The sequence below is a fragment of the Schistocerca gregaria genome, chromosome 3 (assembly GCF_023897955.1).
Source record: "Schistocerca gregaria isolate iqSchGreg1 chromosome 3, iqSchGreg1.2, whole genome shotgun sequence".
Lineage (NCBI taxonomy): Eukaryota > Metazoa > Arthropoda > Insecta > Orthoptera > Acrididae > Schistocerca > Schistocerca gregaria.
The window spans coordinates 205,219,673-205,236,950 of NC_064922.1; the positions used below are offsets into that span (position 1 = coordinate 205,219,673).

The 17,278-nt window shown below is 42.9% G+C and overlaps 2 protein-coding genes across 6 annotated transcripts in view; one reads left to right on the top strand and one right to left on the bottom strand.

Annotated features, from left to right (window-relative positions):
- Positions 1–17,278, top strand: part of LOC126354357 (peroxisomal leader peptide-processing protease-like) — a 1,193,162-nt gene that overhangs the window by 115,627 nt on the left and 1,060,257 nt on the right. The window lies entirely within an intron of this gene.
- Positions 1–17,278, bottom strand: part of LOC126354358 (ion transport peptide) — a 344,314-nt gene that overhangs the window by 24,836 nt on the left and 302,200 nt on the right. The window contains exon 1 of one of the 3 annotated variants that reach the window (XM_050003938.1): positions 10,942–11,136. The exons of 1 other annotated variant lie outside the window; for it this stretch is intronic. The gene's annotated coding sequence lies outside the window, so the exon portion shown is untranslated. Of the gene's footprint in view, positions 1–10,941; positions 11,137–17,278 lie in introns of those variants that run through there. One more of the 3 variants, XM_050003936.1, reaches the window with a different exon arrangement.

The window sequence follows — 17,278 nt, forward strand, 5'->3', positions numbered from 1 at the left end:
CTCCATTGCGCTGGCCTGGATCTGGTAACCACTGGCCGTTACCCGGGACTCATTTCACGCCTCTTCGTCTGTTCACCGTAACAAATATTCCAAACACAGATATTGGCGGCACGCTGGTCAATGTACTTGACGCCTTCGCATTCGGGATGTGCATGTGGTACAAACCTCACCCCATTCCTCATAGTTTAGGTTTCTTTCGGATCTGTCTTTAATACTTTCTTGGTAAATAAGTAAAATTATCTTCAACTCGGAGGCAGAGTTGAACAGCACAGCGCTTTGCTGTGCTGTATTCATCGTTTTAAGTTTAACCCTGATGTAAACAAACGCTCTCTCACCAAGCCGAGCGATTAGACGGCGGGCGCAGTGCTTCTACACTAGATCGAGGTCCACGAGGAAGACAGGCCGTGGCGCGTACGATACAGCACGTGACACTGCAGGTCTTATCGAGGGCCGACAGCCGTCTGCAGCGGGGAGTGAGTAACTGTTTCAGACGAGATTAATAATTCTTGACTGCGCGTTTAAATGCAAGCAGTCTCCGCATCACACGACATACTGATTTCCTGTAAGCCTAGGGCTCGCGAAGTATAGCGGACGAGACGGCTAATGTGACGTCACAAGATCGTTTCAGGGCCCGTATTTCTCGTGGGCCCCGCGCTAGTTGATGTGATGTCACTGTAAATAGACCCTACTTGCATTAGTTATTTATTTGTTATTCTAGCGGGAATGACGTAATGAGGTACGAAAAAGTGTTATAATCTTCACTGTTTTCGCCAATTATTGTCTTAAATGTGTCAAATCTCGTTGGACAGTTGCTTTCCCTGTCCCACCTGCCCTGCTCATGCGGCCTTGTTCACACGCGCTGTGAAAATGTGTGAGGTGGTTTCGTGTCCTGCAGTGACACATAAGTGCGGAAAACTGTTAAAGAGCGGCGAGAAACAAATTGTACTTAACATCGTCGAAAAGTTTGTAGGTCGCTACTAACACGGCAGACTTCAGAAAAAATCATATGGGCTTAACGGTCTGTGTTGAGAGTTCTAGGTGCGCGGAAGGAAAAACAGTACACAAAGTGTCTGCTCCTAGAAAGACGAAAATTGAGTGTGTTAGCAAAATGAGACGATTTTATGAAAAGTATAGCGAGGTTACAGCGTAAACCGACCGTAATAGTACGCAGCTGCACTCGACAGTGCGTGATTTACCGTCTTTGTCAAGGAGACTTTAATGAGGTAATAATTACAGTCACACTTTTATAAACGACTACGGTAATATGCAACTTTAGAGAATTCAGTATTCCATCGGCACTTGGAAATAGTGTTATTACACCGTATTGTTGGAGAGGATTAAAACGAAGTGGAAAAGTAATCTGCTTGTATAATTCACATGAAATTGGCATATCTAGGTACAAAGTTATTTTCTTGTTTATGTGATGTACTGCTCGGAACTATAAAGTAATTACGTATATCAACAAGAAGCTTTTCCTTTGAGCTAAATTCATTCTCTATTTTTTGGCCGATTTCGGTTAAGTGGCGGAATTATAGGAACGCGATAAATTCTACAGGAAGTGAAGATCTCTTTGTCACGACTCGCTACTGAACCGTTAAAAACTGGTAATGTTTCTCCAAAAACGGCTTTATTGCTCAATGTATCTCTTGATCAGCTCATCTGAAGACTAGATTAACTGACAAAAAAAGTTTCACAAATTCGCTTAGCTTTTGATAACAAGCTTTCCTTTGATAAGTTTATCGAGAAAGCCGATATCTGGTACTGTCATTTATGTTAACATATATATCTTTAGATGGTTCTAATCTTTTTTGCGCATTTACAACGATTACACGCTTTAATACGTGTTCTGCAGGCATTGTGACGGTTTATGTATGATTGTTTTATCTTATCAGAGGCTACTCTTCGTGATGGGTTTCTCACGATGAATTTGTTCGCACGGTGAATGGGATGCTCCTTACGATAACACTACAACTGTTCGCCACACGTACTGTAAGTGATCTGATTTTATGACTTTCTGATCCTTGATGATAGCCGCACGATGTAAAATTTCAGTCGGAAACGTAGCATTAGACATAGCACATAAATGCCCAAACGCTCATTTAGTGCGACTCTTCAAAACTTTAATGAAAACATTTGTTCGCTGACGTAATCACAAAATACAAGAATATGTAGTTTTCCTGTACTTCTTTAGAGAAACGAGATCAGACACCTTATGTGCCATAACATAGTTTCCGTGGATTACTTGCCCACTCCGCCAAGAATTTGTGGAGACTGCTTTGCGGGTATTCCCTGACAGTCAAGTGCCAACATAATGCACTGATGTAAACCGACAGAGCACGCTCTGGCTGCACGAGACAGACCAGTGCTGCCTACCAATAGAGAGACCGCAGTAGCCCGTCTCTCATGGACCAGTTCTGATTTCCCCAACAATACGATTTTTTAGCAAAACCATTCAAGAAACGCTTTATGCCGCCTGGTATTATATCTTCTCTGCGGTGGAGGTAGGTTTTTTCTCAGTCCGCACTTTCTTGTGTCTATCAGTTGTAGCGAATACTACGGAGCAATGGACTTGCAAAGTCCTTCTTACGACGAGCGACATCTTCGGTGCACCAGTTGTAGTGCAACTTCGGTCGAATGCAGAACTTGTTTTTTAAGCGTACCTGTGACCAATTCGTTTTCTGCCCCTTGTTCTTTCGAGCTTGTACAGGTATTCTAATGACATCGATGGTGACAGTATGTTTGACTCTAACCTTCATCTGTGACAACCTGACGGACGTAACGACTAGTAATGATATCTTAGAGCCGTTCAGAGTAAGCTCTTGAAAAGGTGGTTACTATTTACTCATTGAAAGCATGACTAACATTACTTGCCTTATCTTATGGCTCCTTCTTTTTATTCTTCTCATTCTCAGTCTTTATCTTGTTTTTATACAAAAGACTTAGCCGAAACTTTGACATCGCTCTAAGCAAGTAAATTGTATGGCATATATGGAATGGTTGGCTGGTAGAACTCTAGGGGTAGATTCAGCGGAGGAATTGGAAATGTTTTCTTTCTTCATAGACGTTGGTACCTTCCCTTGGCAGAGTGTGGGTGCTGTATAGTGAGCGTACATATTGAGTGTAGGTGACAGTAATGGGTGTGTGGACCATTCGGTAGTTTTGGTATACTACATAAATGGCGTAGCAAATGACAGAATTGACAGTAGTACTGGCAGCATTGGCAGGGAAAGAAACATAAATGAATGCGTGAGAGAGGAACTGGGAGCGGACGAGGTCTCTTTGTATTTGTTTGTTTATTTATTTTACACATAATTAGAACCACACATTATTCAGTGTTAGTCCATTGTGTATTTTATATTGTTACAAAATATGAATTGCGTTTTATAATTAAAAAAATAGCTCCTTACGTAGATTCGGAGTTTCTATCTAACGAAAACAGTTACTATTGATGTAAGTACAGTTTATATGCACAAACACAAACAATTCGATATAATTATTATTTTTTGTTGAGGAAATTTCATTTTCTAGCACCATATGAGAAACCTATGTTTTGTGTATTGTAACAACAACGTCCTTCTATTTCACGTTACAAATCAACAGCTTTAGAATAAAACCTGAATTAAGCAACGACATTTTCAATTTTGCTATAAACATTTAATTTTTAAATAACAGCCGGGAGGATAACAAGGTAGAACAAAAATGTTCCGTAGGTTATGTGGCTGTGTATATGTCCTCACTCAGTTTCTAAACATGTCACCGCTTCCGCTCAAACGCAAGCAAAGTGATCGAAATGAGGTACCGCCCAATAGGTATGCAACACGCCTAACGTACGATTAAGGCGTTTACGAATTTAACTGGCCAAAGCTACCAGGAAAAAGACTACAGTCTACGCTTACTTAGGTAGCCTACAGTAGATTTACAGCTCTAGCGCAGTGTAGCGTCATTTTTGTGTTGTGTGAGGTTGAGAGGAGGGTTGGTGAAACCCGGTATTGGCGCACAGCCTGCTCCTCATTGGTGCCGCCAAACATAACATCCTCGTCCGACGGTCGGATCACCATCACATGTCATCACTCTTTGAGACACTGTGGACAGCTTTGGAATTTATCCCGGGACATTGCCATATATCCTTGCCAGCATAATGCTACCGATGAAAATTTTTTGCACTACCCGGGGTTTTTCTTTCATTTTGTTCGTTGTTGTTCTCGTTATTTGATCTGGGCGGACGTAACATGACACCATTCAAGTTCATCGTTAAATGCTTAACTCAGCTTTTCTATTGCTGAGCGCAGCCAGCCCTTTGACCGAACACGTTGAGTTACCGTGCCGGCTACGACGTCGGCTACAGAAGCGCGTAGAATCGCTTTTTTTTTTGTTGCGTTGAGGGAGACGAGAGATGGACAAACCATTTTTTCCCCTTGGACTCAACGATACAGAAAATATTATCTCGCATTCCGAACAAATTTCCGCCGTTTGGGTATGAATATCAGGACGAAACGTTGTACATTGTCAGTTTGTTGAGCGGCTACGTGATAAGGCAGGACTTTCACTGGGACTGAGAGCGAAGCAGTGCCGCAGAGGTTTTCTAATTCAGAGAAGTGAAGAAGCGGGGGAGCGCGCTTTCTCTGCGCGTGGACGGGCGCCAGCGGGCCGGCGCGGCGCTAGCAGACAGCCTGGCGACGGCCGCTGACGCCGGCCTACCTGTTGCTCCGCCGGAACAGCTCGCCTCACCTCTCGTCTCTCGGGCGCGCTCGGCCTTATCCTACAACAATGGGCCGGACACTTTAACGTTTCCACTCCTATCTGCCAACCGTGCTCTCCTAAGTTGACAATTATTTCCGATGGGAATTAGGCCTAGTGGACACCTGGAAAAATCAAGGACGGTGGAATACGTCCATCTAAATCTACAAATATATGCCGCAGGTCACTATAGAGTGGATGGCGAAGGATACATAATAACAGTGTCACAAGTTCTGTGTGCTATTCCATTCTCGTAGTGAGTGGGGAAAAGTGACACTCTATATGCATCTGTACAGGCCTTGACCTTTCTTATTTTATTCTCATCGTCACTGTCCGAAATGTACGTTGGCGGTAGCATAATGATCAAACAACCCTATTGGCTAGTTCAAATGGCTCTGAGCACTATGGGACTTAACATCTGTGGTCATCAGTCCCCTAGAACTTAGAACTACTTTAACCTAACTAACCTAAGGACATCACACACATCCATGCCCGAGGCAGGATTCGAAGCTGCGACCGTAGCGGTCACGCGGTTCCAAACTGAAGCGCCTAGAACCGCACGGCCACACCGACCGGCAAACAATCTTATTCAAATACTCTGGCTATGAATTGTTTTCGATGTCTGTTGCCATCCTTCTCGGTAAAGTCTCAAAAAAGTGGGACAATACTCGAAAATTGATCGTAGTAGCGACTCGTAGGTGATTTCCTTTTGAAATCCATTGCAACCCTTCCAGCATTTGTAATTCTTCCACTCGCATTCCCTGATGCTGATTTCACGTAATCGTCTCATTTCAAGTCACTTCTTAGCATTACTACACGAGATGACGATTTTAAGACGTTCACGAGTAACAGAGTTCGGTCTCGTCAATCTTCATTAAAATGATCACGTAATTACGCATTCAAATTCACAGTCTTGTTCAGGACTGTGCCGAGAAATACATTTATCTCTTCTAATGCAACAGCTATCTCTGAGAAGAGAATTGATTTGTTGTTGTTGTTGAGTTACATTCTGTATTTTGTCCGCTGAATATACATTTCTTGCTGTTACAATTTAACGAATGAGGTTGTTCGTGAATTCCTATCCTCATTACGATAAACCTTTCATCTACATGCTGCATTCTTCGCTAACTGCAGGTTAATTGGAAATTGTTTGACTGCGTAGAAGAAGAGATGCTTCTTGTTCAGTTTCATAAGTAAACTCCCTTTTGTCCTCCGTGTCGTGAAAACCCCACTATGCAATATCAACATCTACATCTGCATCTTACTCTGGATAACACGTAACGGAGCATGGCGGAGAGTACCCCTGGTACCGGTGACTGATCCCCCATTCCCTGTTCCACTTGCGAATGGCGAGTGGGAGGAATGATTGTGGGTAAGCCTCTGTATTACCTCTAATTTCTCGAATTTTCTTGTCGCAGTAATTTCGCGAGATGTGTGTGGGAGGAAATAATATTTGCCGGGAAGTGTTCTCTCGAAGTTTCATTAGTAAACCTCTACGTGATGCACAACGCCTCTCTAACGTCTGCCATTAGCGATTGCTGAGCGACTCTCTAATCCCTCGCGCAACTAAACGATCCCGTGGCGAAACGCGTCGCTCGTAGTTGGGTCTTCTCTCTCTCTCTCTCTCTCTCTCTCATTCTCTCTCTGTCCTACCTGGTAAAGATCCCAGATAGATGAACAATACTCAAGAAGCGGCCCAACAAGCGCCTTTGACATCAGTTCCTTCGTGGATGAGTGACATTGTGACATTTCATCAATATTCTTCCCATGAATCTCAGTCTGGCATCTGCTTTTCCTACCTTTGTTTTATGTGGTCAGTCCACTTAACGTCGCTGTGGATAGTAACACCTTGATATTTTACGGCAGATAGTGTTTCCAGCAGTTTTCCACCAATAGTGTAGGAAATTAAACGTCTTGTGTCCGTCATCTCCACACCAGCAGAAAGCGTGCATTCGTAGCTTGTTATTACGCCGGAGTCGATACTTTCCATGTTTCATTTTCTGTACGCGGCTTGATATAGACTCATTTGTATGCATAGCAGTGCTACTCTTTTCCGTCGAAAATCATACTCATCAAAAGTGTAGCTGAACTATTTGACCGTCGGTACCGAGGAGATGGCGCAGATTTATATTTTCTGCGACTTTCCTAAATCGCTTAGGCAAATGCTGAGACAGCTTCTTTGAAAGACGACGGCCCATTTCGTTCCATATTCTCCCCCTAACCCGAGCTTTTGCTTCTCATTCGTATATTCTGCTCTTTCTATGTGAAGAAAAATTCGGAGAAATTCCGTGCAGCGCAGTTAATTTCCTTAGAATAGAAACAATCAATTTACCCATTAACGCAGAGAAATCGCATACTCAGCCGAACAGTGGCTCGCTGTGTGTTACTTCTGTTTGTCTTCGGGGGCCAGGTAGGGACGGCGAGCTTACTTCAAATTTACTGACTTTCGGTAAGAATACATACATAGTCTTTCTGATTTATCTGAGTGATTTACGAAAATCGCAGAACGCTCAAATCGGGATTATCGGAAAGTTATGAGATCCTCAGTTAGCGCGGTGACATCAGCAGTACTTCTTCTGTGACCGTGGACCCCATTCATAGTGGGTGGCCGAGCGGTTCTAGGCGCTACAGTTTGGAACGCGCGACCACTGCGGTCGCAGGTTCGAATCCTGCCTCGGGCATTGATGTGTGTGATGTCCTTAGGTTAGTTAGGCTTAAGTAGTTCTAAGGGACTGATGACCTCAGAAGTTAAGTCCCATAGTGCTCAGAGCCATTTGAATGCACTAATAGGCACCGTAATTCAAGAAAGAATTGACTATGCTATGAAATGTCCCTACAACATTACACTAAAGCGTTATTAGTATTTTTAAATTGTGATATGCATGAGATGTTGTGGTTATTATCTTGAGGAGGAACACATCGTAAAGGCAAGAGAGGGAGAGAGAAAGAAATATAATTCTAGTGGAGGAGAGGGCCGCGTTTCCGTCAATTTCATCCTACATCAAAGATGAGAGGCACGTCAAAAGCAGGCGGGCGTTCTGTCAGCGAATGTCAGGTGACACGTGTGTTCACTTTAATGGCCATTTTTATAGCGCTCATAGCCGACAGGCGCGCTTTGTTCCACGTCTCTCATGACTCGGCGAGCTCACAATCGACTAGCATTTGTGGTCACATTGCTGACCAGCTTCCACTTTATAAAGAAGGAAAACATAGAATCAGTTCTTTTAAAAATCTTTATTCGAACAGCTCTGCATTAAGGCAGAGTATTTTTCTGAAAACCGTAACTCAGGAACGTGCTACTTTTCCTCTCGTGCTTTTGCGGGCTTGCCAGCACAGTCACTAATGACCTGAACGAGAGACAATGCGCATTGCTTAAAAAAGCCGCTCATTGTCTGCCGAACAGAGTAGATGCCTATGTTCTTTATTTGCTCAGGGAGAAGTAGCCGTTTCGAGCGAGTCGCTTGTTGTGCGGTCCGTATGCGAAAGACCTCAGAGGAACGGAGGACCAGAGACTACATTATGAAGCGCTGATCTCGATTTCTGCTGACCAGGAAGACTGCATCTGTCCCTCCATGCGCTAAATACCGCAGAAACAATTAGTCGTGAAAAAACAACCTGTGTAACGGATGTAGACAATGAAAGAACTGTACCACTTAATTTAATGACCAGCACGAGAGGCTGATAATATAAACAGCGACGTTTCTTCAGAATGCCAGTTTCTGGGACAAACGGCATTGTTAGTGTTAGGAAACGAGGAAAAGCGAGTTCTCGCTGGTATGCTAGAGCTGCTGTTGCAGCAATCGCTACACAGCGTCACAGACCTCATTAGCGCGTTCTCTGCCACAGGTTTAATTAATGGCGGCAGCTTCAGAATGCAAAAGTGGTGGCTAGCCGACAAGCGGATTAACATCGCTGAGCAGAATCTGCATTGTTAGAGTTGCCGTACACGTGTGTCGCTGTTACCAAACCAGAAACGTTGCTACCGCTGTAGTCACTTTTCTCCCCTATTCGTCGCAACGCGCAACATTCCCGCCTGGCTGTACATAACGACTCCTTTCTCGAGCCTCATAATAAGTAAAGACACGTACAAACACACACACACACACAAAGAGAGAGAGAGAGAGAGAGAGAGAGAGAGAGAGAGAGAGAGAGACGCTTGCTTGTGACCTCGATTTGATTACAGTCGTGTCTGATCCAGGAGAACAGTGACAACTTTGACAATGATTATTTCGTCAGTGCTAGGGCAAAAGGCTGAACACAAAAACAGTGGGTGCGAGAGGAGCGGTCGTGTCGGCTGCAGCGCGCAGCGAGCTCGTCACTTACATCACACGGATGCCCCCCACCGCTCTTAAGTGACGGCCGGGCTCTTTAAAAACTGCGGACGGGCCGCGACTCAGATGAGCCGCAGCGGCCACCCTTACTGCGTCTCCTCCATTCAGTCGTCCTGTGCTCTCTACAGCATTAACATACGAGATCACACCTCTAGGAAAACTCATATCAGGTGAGCACGACAAAGCCACACTCCACTATTCTAACGCCTTTGCGAGCGACTGGAGTGTAGCTGACTCGTAGCATCATCCTCACGTCAAGCCAAACATATAGCAACAGCACGAACATTTTTTGAGATAGAAATGAAATACTGAAACCTAAATATTGCACCATCTTCCAGAGATATTGCAGATAAGCCATTATGGAATTTTTACGATACTTAGGTTCCGCTGATACTACACTTATTTCAGAACTGAACCACTGTTGACAGCTGAGTAGCTGAACGACCTTAAGCTGCGAGGCAGTAAAGCGCACTGCATGAAAGGGGAATACGCCGCGATTAGATGCTGCCGTGACAAGAATTAAATCACTTTATATTTATTTTGTTTTTTTCTGGACCGAATCATACGCGTATCACTTCCTTTATTGCTAAATCTTCCTCAGTGGCCAGTAATCAATTACTTGCTTTTTTTATGTAAAACAAGAAAGTTAAAATTCGAGAAACATGAGCACCAAAACTTAAAAAACTGCAGTAGCGATAAGCATTAAACCATATTCCATGTCTCTGTGGGCTTTTGTGAATTCTGGGGACTGTATCTGCAAGTAAATAAATTATTGTAATTACCCAACATTCTCTGAAGGAGAGCGATCTCTATATCAATATCAAATTGAGTTAACGTTGTTTTTCGGAATTACGTATGATAATTATAAACCTTATAACGTACTTGTAACACTTACAGATCTGAAGGTGGCAATATATCTTTGCTGAAATTAGTAACTAAGATACGTATCAACTGCAATCTGGGCAGTAAAACTTATAATTTGGAAATATTTTTACGTTCAATGAAATACATTTCTGTTGACAGCCATACAAATTTCTCTGCTTTACAGCTAGAGCTTCCCCAGTGGCCCGCACTCGATGGTCTCCTTTATGAAAAGAAGTTAAAACTTCGTTAAACATTGGCGCCAAAACTTATGTACCCTGTCAAAAGAGAGTAAAGCTAAAACGCTTATGTAAATATTCAAAATTACGTCGTTACACCTCTTATTACAGACAGCTGTAGATACTTCAGAAATAAAACAAGTGATATGCGTACGACAGTCACTGAAAAAGCGTTTTGTTTAGTCTCAGAAAGGATTCTCGTGTTAAAAAATCAGACACAAAAGAAATAAATCGTACGGGTGTCGACACACGCTACGCTGACAGTCTTCGCCAATGCCAAATGTGAGGTAAGAGTATTACAGTATGTTGATGATCTTTACTTTTGGACCAGTTACAAATAAATGAAACATAATTTTCGTGCTATTCGAGTGTCGCCTTTATTCTCTGTAAGACATATTCAGTGGCCTGGAATACGTCCATATTTTTGTGCATACTATTTAGTTTACATTTTAGGACGATGGAAATATAGAACAAGTTCAAGAAAATGATATGTATCGTCCCAACATGTAAACTCAATAGTATAAAACAAAAATATGCACATATTCCAGGCCACTCACTGAAGGTGCCTTGCAGAGAATAAAGGCGAAACACGCATGGCACAAAAACGGTGATTTTTTCGGTTGTAATTAGACGGTCCAAAAGTAAAAATGATCAAGATATGAAGATACGTAGCTGAGGACGACAGTACTCTAAAAGTTGAAGATGAGATAAGAGACATACAGGTGAGGTGGCACGAGAGAACTCGATCGAGAATGCAGTCCTGCGGGACTTACCGTGGTGTTCTGCACGAGACGGCTCGAAGTACTTAAAGCGGCGGTCGGCGGGCGGGACGGCTTGCGTTAATGCTCGTGTGCGTCTGTCTGCTCTGCGGCGCGGGCACTCTGTCTCACAATACTGCACTCGTAGTCGCGGAGAAACACACATGCACTCCGTTCGCAGCTCGAGGTTGCTCTATCGGCGACATGCGGACCGGCGGACTGTATATATCTGGGCCGACCAATAGTAGCACGCGCTCTCCCCTGCCCCCGCTTCCCCGCCCCCTCTCCCGTCGACGTCACTAAGCGCGCGGCGTTCAAAGCAAAAACTGGCTCGAGCGGGAAAATCCAGTGACAGCGTCGGCGTGGCGTAGGAGGGGTCCAGGGCGGGGGTGGGGCAGCCGGAGGCTACGGGCGGCGGCGCGTGGCGTGTGGCGCGCTTTCCGTCGCCGGCCGGCGCGGCTCATTGAGGAGAAGAGATCGCAGCCGGCCGGCCGGGTTCCTTGACTCCGCAACCCCGGCGCCGCTTTGCGTCAGCCGCCGCCGGGCACCGCGCGGAAACTTTGGATGTGTGTCAGCGGGGAGGCAGGGGCGCGCGCACCCCCACCTGTTGCCTGCTCTCTCTGTCTGTCGCGGGCACGTCTTCGACTCCTCCAGTCGCCGCGGCACCTTCGCGTTTAAAGCCCGCTTTACACGAGCGACTTGCTAGCCACAAATCGACTACTCGAAGTGCGTGCACTTTTCGTGTCTGCTTGTTAATCAGCAACCATCCACAACGAGAATATGTCTATGACGTCAATGATATATAGATTGTGCCGAGTGTAGAGTTCTGAATTTCCGAGTACGCTGCACAGGGCACATGCGCGAAACGGGGACCTATGGAGGCACCTGCTTCCGTGAGGAGTTAACCTATCTGCCGAGCTCACTACCATTATAGAAATGGATTTCATGCTTTAGTCTTCTTGCGACACATTGGAAAAATTACACCAGGTCCTGATATTTTTTTCCTACTAGTGTTCTCGTACAAGACACGAAACATATGAAAGCAACTGTGTATTTACGATTTACAGAAAAAAAAAACGCTATGCCTAATAAGAACGTAAATAGATAAAAGTGTGTCAATGAAAACTATTTCAACAGTGAAAAAGTCAGAATTAACTAGCGAGAAAAATAATTTTCGATGTTAATTGGCACTTAAGAAGGATAATATAAAAAATAATATAAAAAGGCGCTGGTTACTGTGTTATAGCTATTGTTTGATGTCTTTCCGAGTATATATTTTCTCAAGCAAATAAATGTGTATGTTGTCAAATGTTTGGATGACACTTTTCCTATTATTTCAGTTCTCAGGAGTTTAATGAATTTGCCACACGACCTTGGACAAGAACTTTCATTACGAATCTGCTTTGGTCATTAATAGACTCTCTTATTGCTTGTTCCTGCATTTAGTTATTGTATTTCGATTTGTGAATAAAAAAGGTCGTTCCTAATAGCCTCATTTTCACCGTCGAGATGCCGAACTGCACAGCAGACGACACCACACGCAATTTTGACGCTGACATGTAAACAGACTTGACTCGGTACAGGAATAAAACGCCAGGGGCGCTGCAGTCGACTCACTTGTCTCTTAGTAGTGAACTGAGACCGGAAAGTCGATCGCGTAAAATGGGCTTCACACTTCATCTGCGCCAGAAGGAACGAGACGGGAGATAGCGAGCGAACGGCATTCGGTCCGTGTTAGTACTGGTTCGAGTCCGCTGACAGTCGATCTTTCAGCGAACCATCGAAATAAGTTTGCATGATCTGTGCTTCGGAATCGATGTAAGATTTCGGATAGATTTTAGAATCTGTTTTTCACGCCTCGTATGCCGTTCTGATTGAATGAGAGTTGTGTAAGGGATGGAGGAATTAGAGGAGAATTTATTGTTGGATGCAAGAGAAACAACCGATTTTCTGTTATATCGTTTTTTTTCCCACGCCAGTTTAACCTGACTTTTAAAACCGCTAAAAATAATCGGTTTGTGAAATAACCGATTTTCGGTTTTTTATTCATGTTATTTCCTGTAATTAACGTAGAAAGCGAAGGAGAACTGAAAAATTTTGACTCACAGTTTCAAGACACACAGAATCAAAATATTAAATAAATAGGCAAAAAAAAGAAGAGAACTTAGTCCATCTACCGTTCGCTGCTTTTCTCGAAAAGTGATAAGTGGGCGAATACTACGAAAAATCACCAGTATTCTCCTACTGGTTCTAGTTTCTTGAAACTACTCAAAAATCACCGTCGGGGAAGACATCAAGCATGAAGGGATTCAGGTGGTTCGCAGGTGTCAGCGTGTCTTCGATTACTACCTCAAGTCCCACAGAATGTCTCCCATAGAATAATACTGCTCCCACGAGCCTGCATCAGTGGCGTGCTGTACATTTCGAGCCGCCGTTCACCTCGATGATGGCATCTGTGAAGAAGACCATCGACTTAGTGTAGCTAAAATGTGATTCGCTCTAAGAGCTGACACATTTCCATTGATCGACAGTCGATCCCCGATCGTCGGGTGCCCACTACAATCGTAATTATTGGCGATGTCTTTGGGTCAACATGTGAACAAGCAGTGTTGGTCTGCTGCTGAGGCCCATGTTCAACAATGTACCTTGAACGGTGTGCTCCAAAGCACTTGAGCGTGCGCCACCATTGTCCTCCTTCCGCAGAAATGCCACATATCACCACCTATCCTACTTTACAGAGCAGACGAGTCTCCGAACCCCACGTTCCATGAAGAGTCGTGTAAGTCCAACCACTTAGCGCCTAGTTGTAGTTCCACTATCCTACCTTTTTCCGTAGACGCTCAGGACAGTAGCACGTGAACATTCGACCAGCTTCGCCGTTTTCGAGAGACTCGTTCATGGGCCCCTCGTAATAGTAATTTGCTCTTTCTGAATGTCGCTTGTCCCAATGGATTTCCCCATTTGCAGCCGATATCTTCACCTGGGGGGATCCCCCGTCCGTCTCTGCTCTGCTTACATACTTTAGTTGCACACATCACGTGCTTGCAAAGCCACAAGGCGGCATTCAGCGTCGCGGTGGGCAGTGATAATAATGTTTTGGCTTGGATATGAATGAATTCTTGTTAAGTTTTTTAATTTATTACTCTTATCATTTATTTGTTTCATAGGAACGGTAGACAAATATCTAATCATTTGAGGCAAATGAAGCATTGTATCTCGTTGCTATGCTCTTTGTAAAAATATTTTCTGTCCATGTTTGGTGCCATTCTTCAATACGACGTTTGTACGGCGACGACAGCGAGAAACTGTTGCACAGACGAGATGGGAGTAAGTCTTCTACAGTGAACGTACACGTATGCCTTAAGCCACGACACACGGCAACACGGAAATTATTGTCTCAGGAATAGTGTACTAATTCTTACGCCATGTATTTGTTGCTCGTTTCTATCGATATTGTTATTAAAATAGCACTGATCGGTTTTTCCATTTTCTGTAACCACGCAATATTGCAAACCAATACAGATTTCACGAATAAAAATTACCCCTTAACAAAATGTTTATTTAAGTACTAGAAAATAGGACTGCTGCTATGACTGATTGATATTTCGGCTTTTTACTCGGTTATTAGGAAAAAATAAAAAACAACTGTTATAGCTAAGATCGAATAAATACCGAAGAGTACTGTTATTCACAACTAAATTACCGGTATCGTTTTTAACCGGCCGTTCTCCCCATCCCTAGTTAAAACACGCAAATAAAGTGAAGCCAAAGCCCGTGGCACACTGCGGCGGCGGCCTGAGCTGCCGTTCACACAGGACGCCAACAATTATTCGTAGCGGCACAGTTTTAAATATGTCGTCAATTGAGATGGCTCGGGAAGTTTTTAATGTTATGTATATATATATATATATATATATATATATATATATATATATATATATATATATATAATGTATGACATTCAGGGCTGCCTATTGTGCAAATAACGTTTCTTTTTAAAGCCCTGTAAGTTTCACCTCATTTGTGCCTTCATTATTGGATATCTTTATTCAGGTCTGTAAAATGCAAACATAATTTATGTAGTAACGATCGCGATCGGAATGAAAATTAGGCGTAAAACATTTGGTGTACTTTACAATTATTACCCTGTTCGCTTGAATCTTAGGTTTCGTTAGTCTTTCTTTACAATAGAATATAGATTTCCATGTACAACGAAATGATGTGATTGTGAGATAGGTTGACAGGTTAAATAAAGACTTTATAAACTCCTGCTGAACCTAATACACTACAGATTAAGGTAATAATCACTATAGATATATCATGATTTTGAGTCTAATTTCCATTCCAGTAATTATTACTTAAAAAATGTTAGCATTATACTTATCTGAGCAAGAGTATCCACTGATGATGGTACTAATGGTCCGAAATATGTTTGAACATTTAAAAGAATAGTTATTTGCATAATAGGGGGATGCGAATTTTCTTGATTTAACCTACAACACCTCTTACAGTACAGCTTCAAAACCAAACAATGATAATAATAATAATAATAAATAATAATAATGATAATAATGTCCAACAGGAAATTGCCGAAATACTCAGTGTCTCCACTAGGGAAATGAGAAGAAGATAATTTCAAAACTTGCTTCCTGCAGGGGGAAGGAGTGAAAGGAACACAAATTCGGAAATCGGTGGAATACGAAATGTCACCAGTTGCTAAGAATTAGATTGCTTTCACTGCTCGTTGGTAGTTAGTGTCTTGTTTTGCAAGTTTTCTAGTAGATGCAATGAACAGCTCCCGAAAATTGTTGATATTTGTCTAGAACAAGCCTGAGAAACTTGAGCAGTAAGTTAATGATAAAAGTTCTGCGACACACGTTTCATGGGTGCGACAGATTTCTAACATCGACATATTTTTCCTGCGCCGCTTTGCTTGCTTCATCACCAACAGAGTTTTCGCCGTAGCAAATAATTATTTCTGAATATCACAGTTTTGTATCGCTACTATAACTAGCGTTGTACTGAATGAAATTGGTGAGCCAATGATTGTATGACAAAAACTCGCAGAGTTCGTAGTGACGTACGCTTCGATACTCGTTCTTCGTGTTCTTTTCTGTTTAGTACAGCATAAACTTTTGTTCATTGGTACAAGGCCATGGTAGTGAGCACCGGGGAATTGATACGTAAATTTGTGTTAGTTTCTGTTCGCCCCGTTGTGAGCGAGGCGTCACTTCTACCGAAGTGGAGACGTTGTTGTACAACTTAACGCGCAACGTACGGTGAAATGTAAAACGTAGATAAAGCGTAGATAAGTGATGTTTAATGGAAAGAAACAGGCGGGTTTCTGCGTTCGTCATACACAAAGATGACATTTCTTAGAAACAAAGTGAGTTTCGAATCTGATCCAGTTCTTCATTTCTCCGTGTCATATGATCTAGGCATTGTGGCACTAGTGCTATTCATGAGCAGCGTTTCAGTAGCCCCTCAATTTGCGGAAGTTGAGTCTGGGTGACGGGCATTAAACTAATTGCAAACATGTGTTCTTTCAGTTACTGGCTCAACTCGGAAGTTAGATTATCGCATTAATTCTAGATTATTTTGTGACTGTCGTTGTCAGTGATTGGCGATCTCTGCAACTAATAATTGGATCATCTGAAGGGAAATATTTGACTGCAGTAAGCAAATCAGATATAAGCCTGTTTCTGAAACGAGTCTCGGCATAGTGTAACGAAAGTACTTGGTTGCCGTACTTCGTAATCTTATTTAATACGCAACCACGGTGCTGAGCCACAGTTAATGTCGTTAACGATGACAAGAACGTGTGCACGCCTTTCTCCTGTATCGATATCTCTAGACAGATGATCGTGTTAACCGCTCTGTAGAACCTATAGACGTTGAAAGGCTAAAAACAGGACAAAACACAACCTCGCATTGGAAATCATCCTGCCATTCGCAATAATCTATTCGGAGAAAACTTGAATGCAATTCTTAACAACTTCTCTAATAATTCAGGTATGCAAACAGAGAAATTTGTTATAAGCTTACTGTTATCGCAAAACTTAGCGCCATTCATTGAGAACGTGCGAAGAAGAGGAAATAAAAGCCAAGTCACATTGAAATCCGAGCTTTCAGTGACACACCGTTATTGCCTTCCGTCAGAGGAAGATTTGTAGGACGGAATCCTGAAAGCATACGATGAGGGCGGTTCTGAACTTTCGTGTGATTTTCTTTCTTATAGAACGTAAAAAAATATTTATTATCTTATTATTTTAGCTCTAATTATGAATATCTGCATTGATGTCGAAGCTCTACAGGTTCATATTCAGGCATTTTTGGTGTGGTTGTGTTTGTG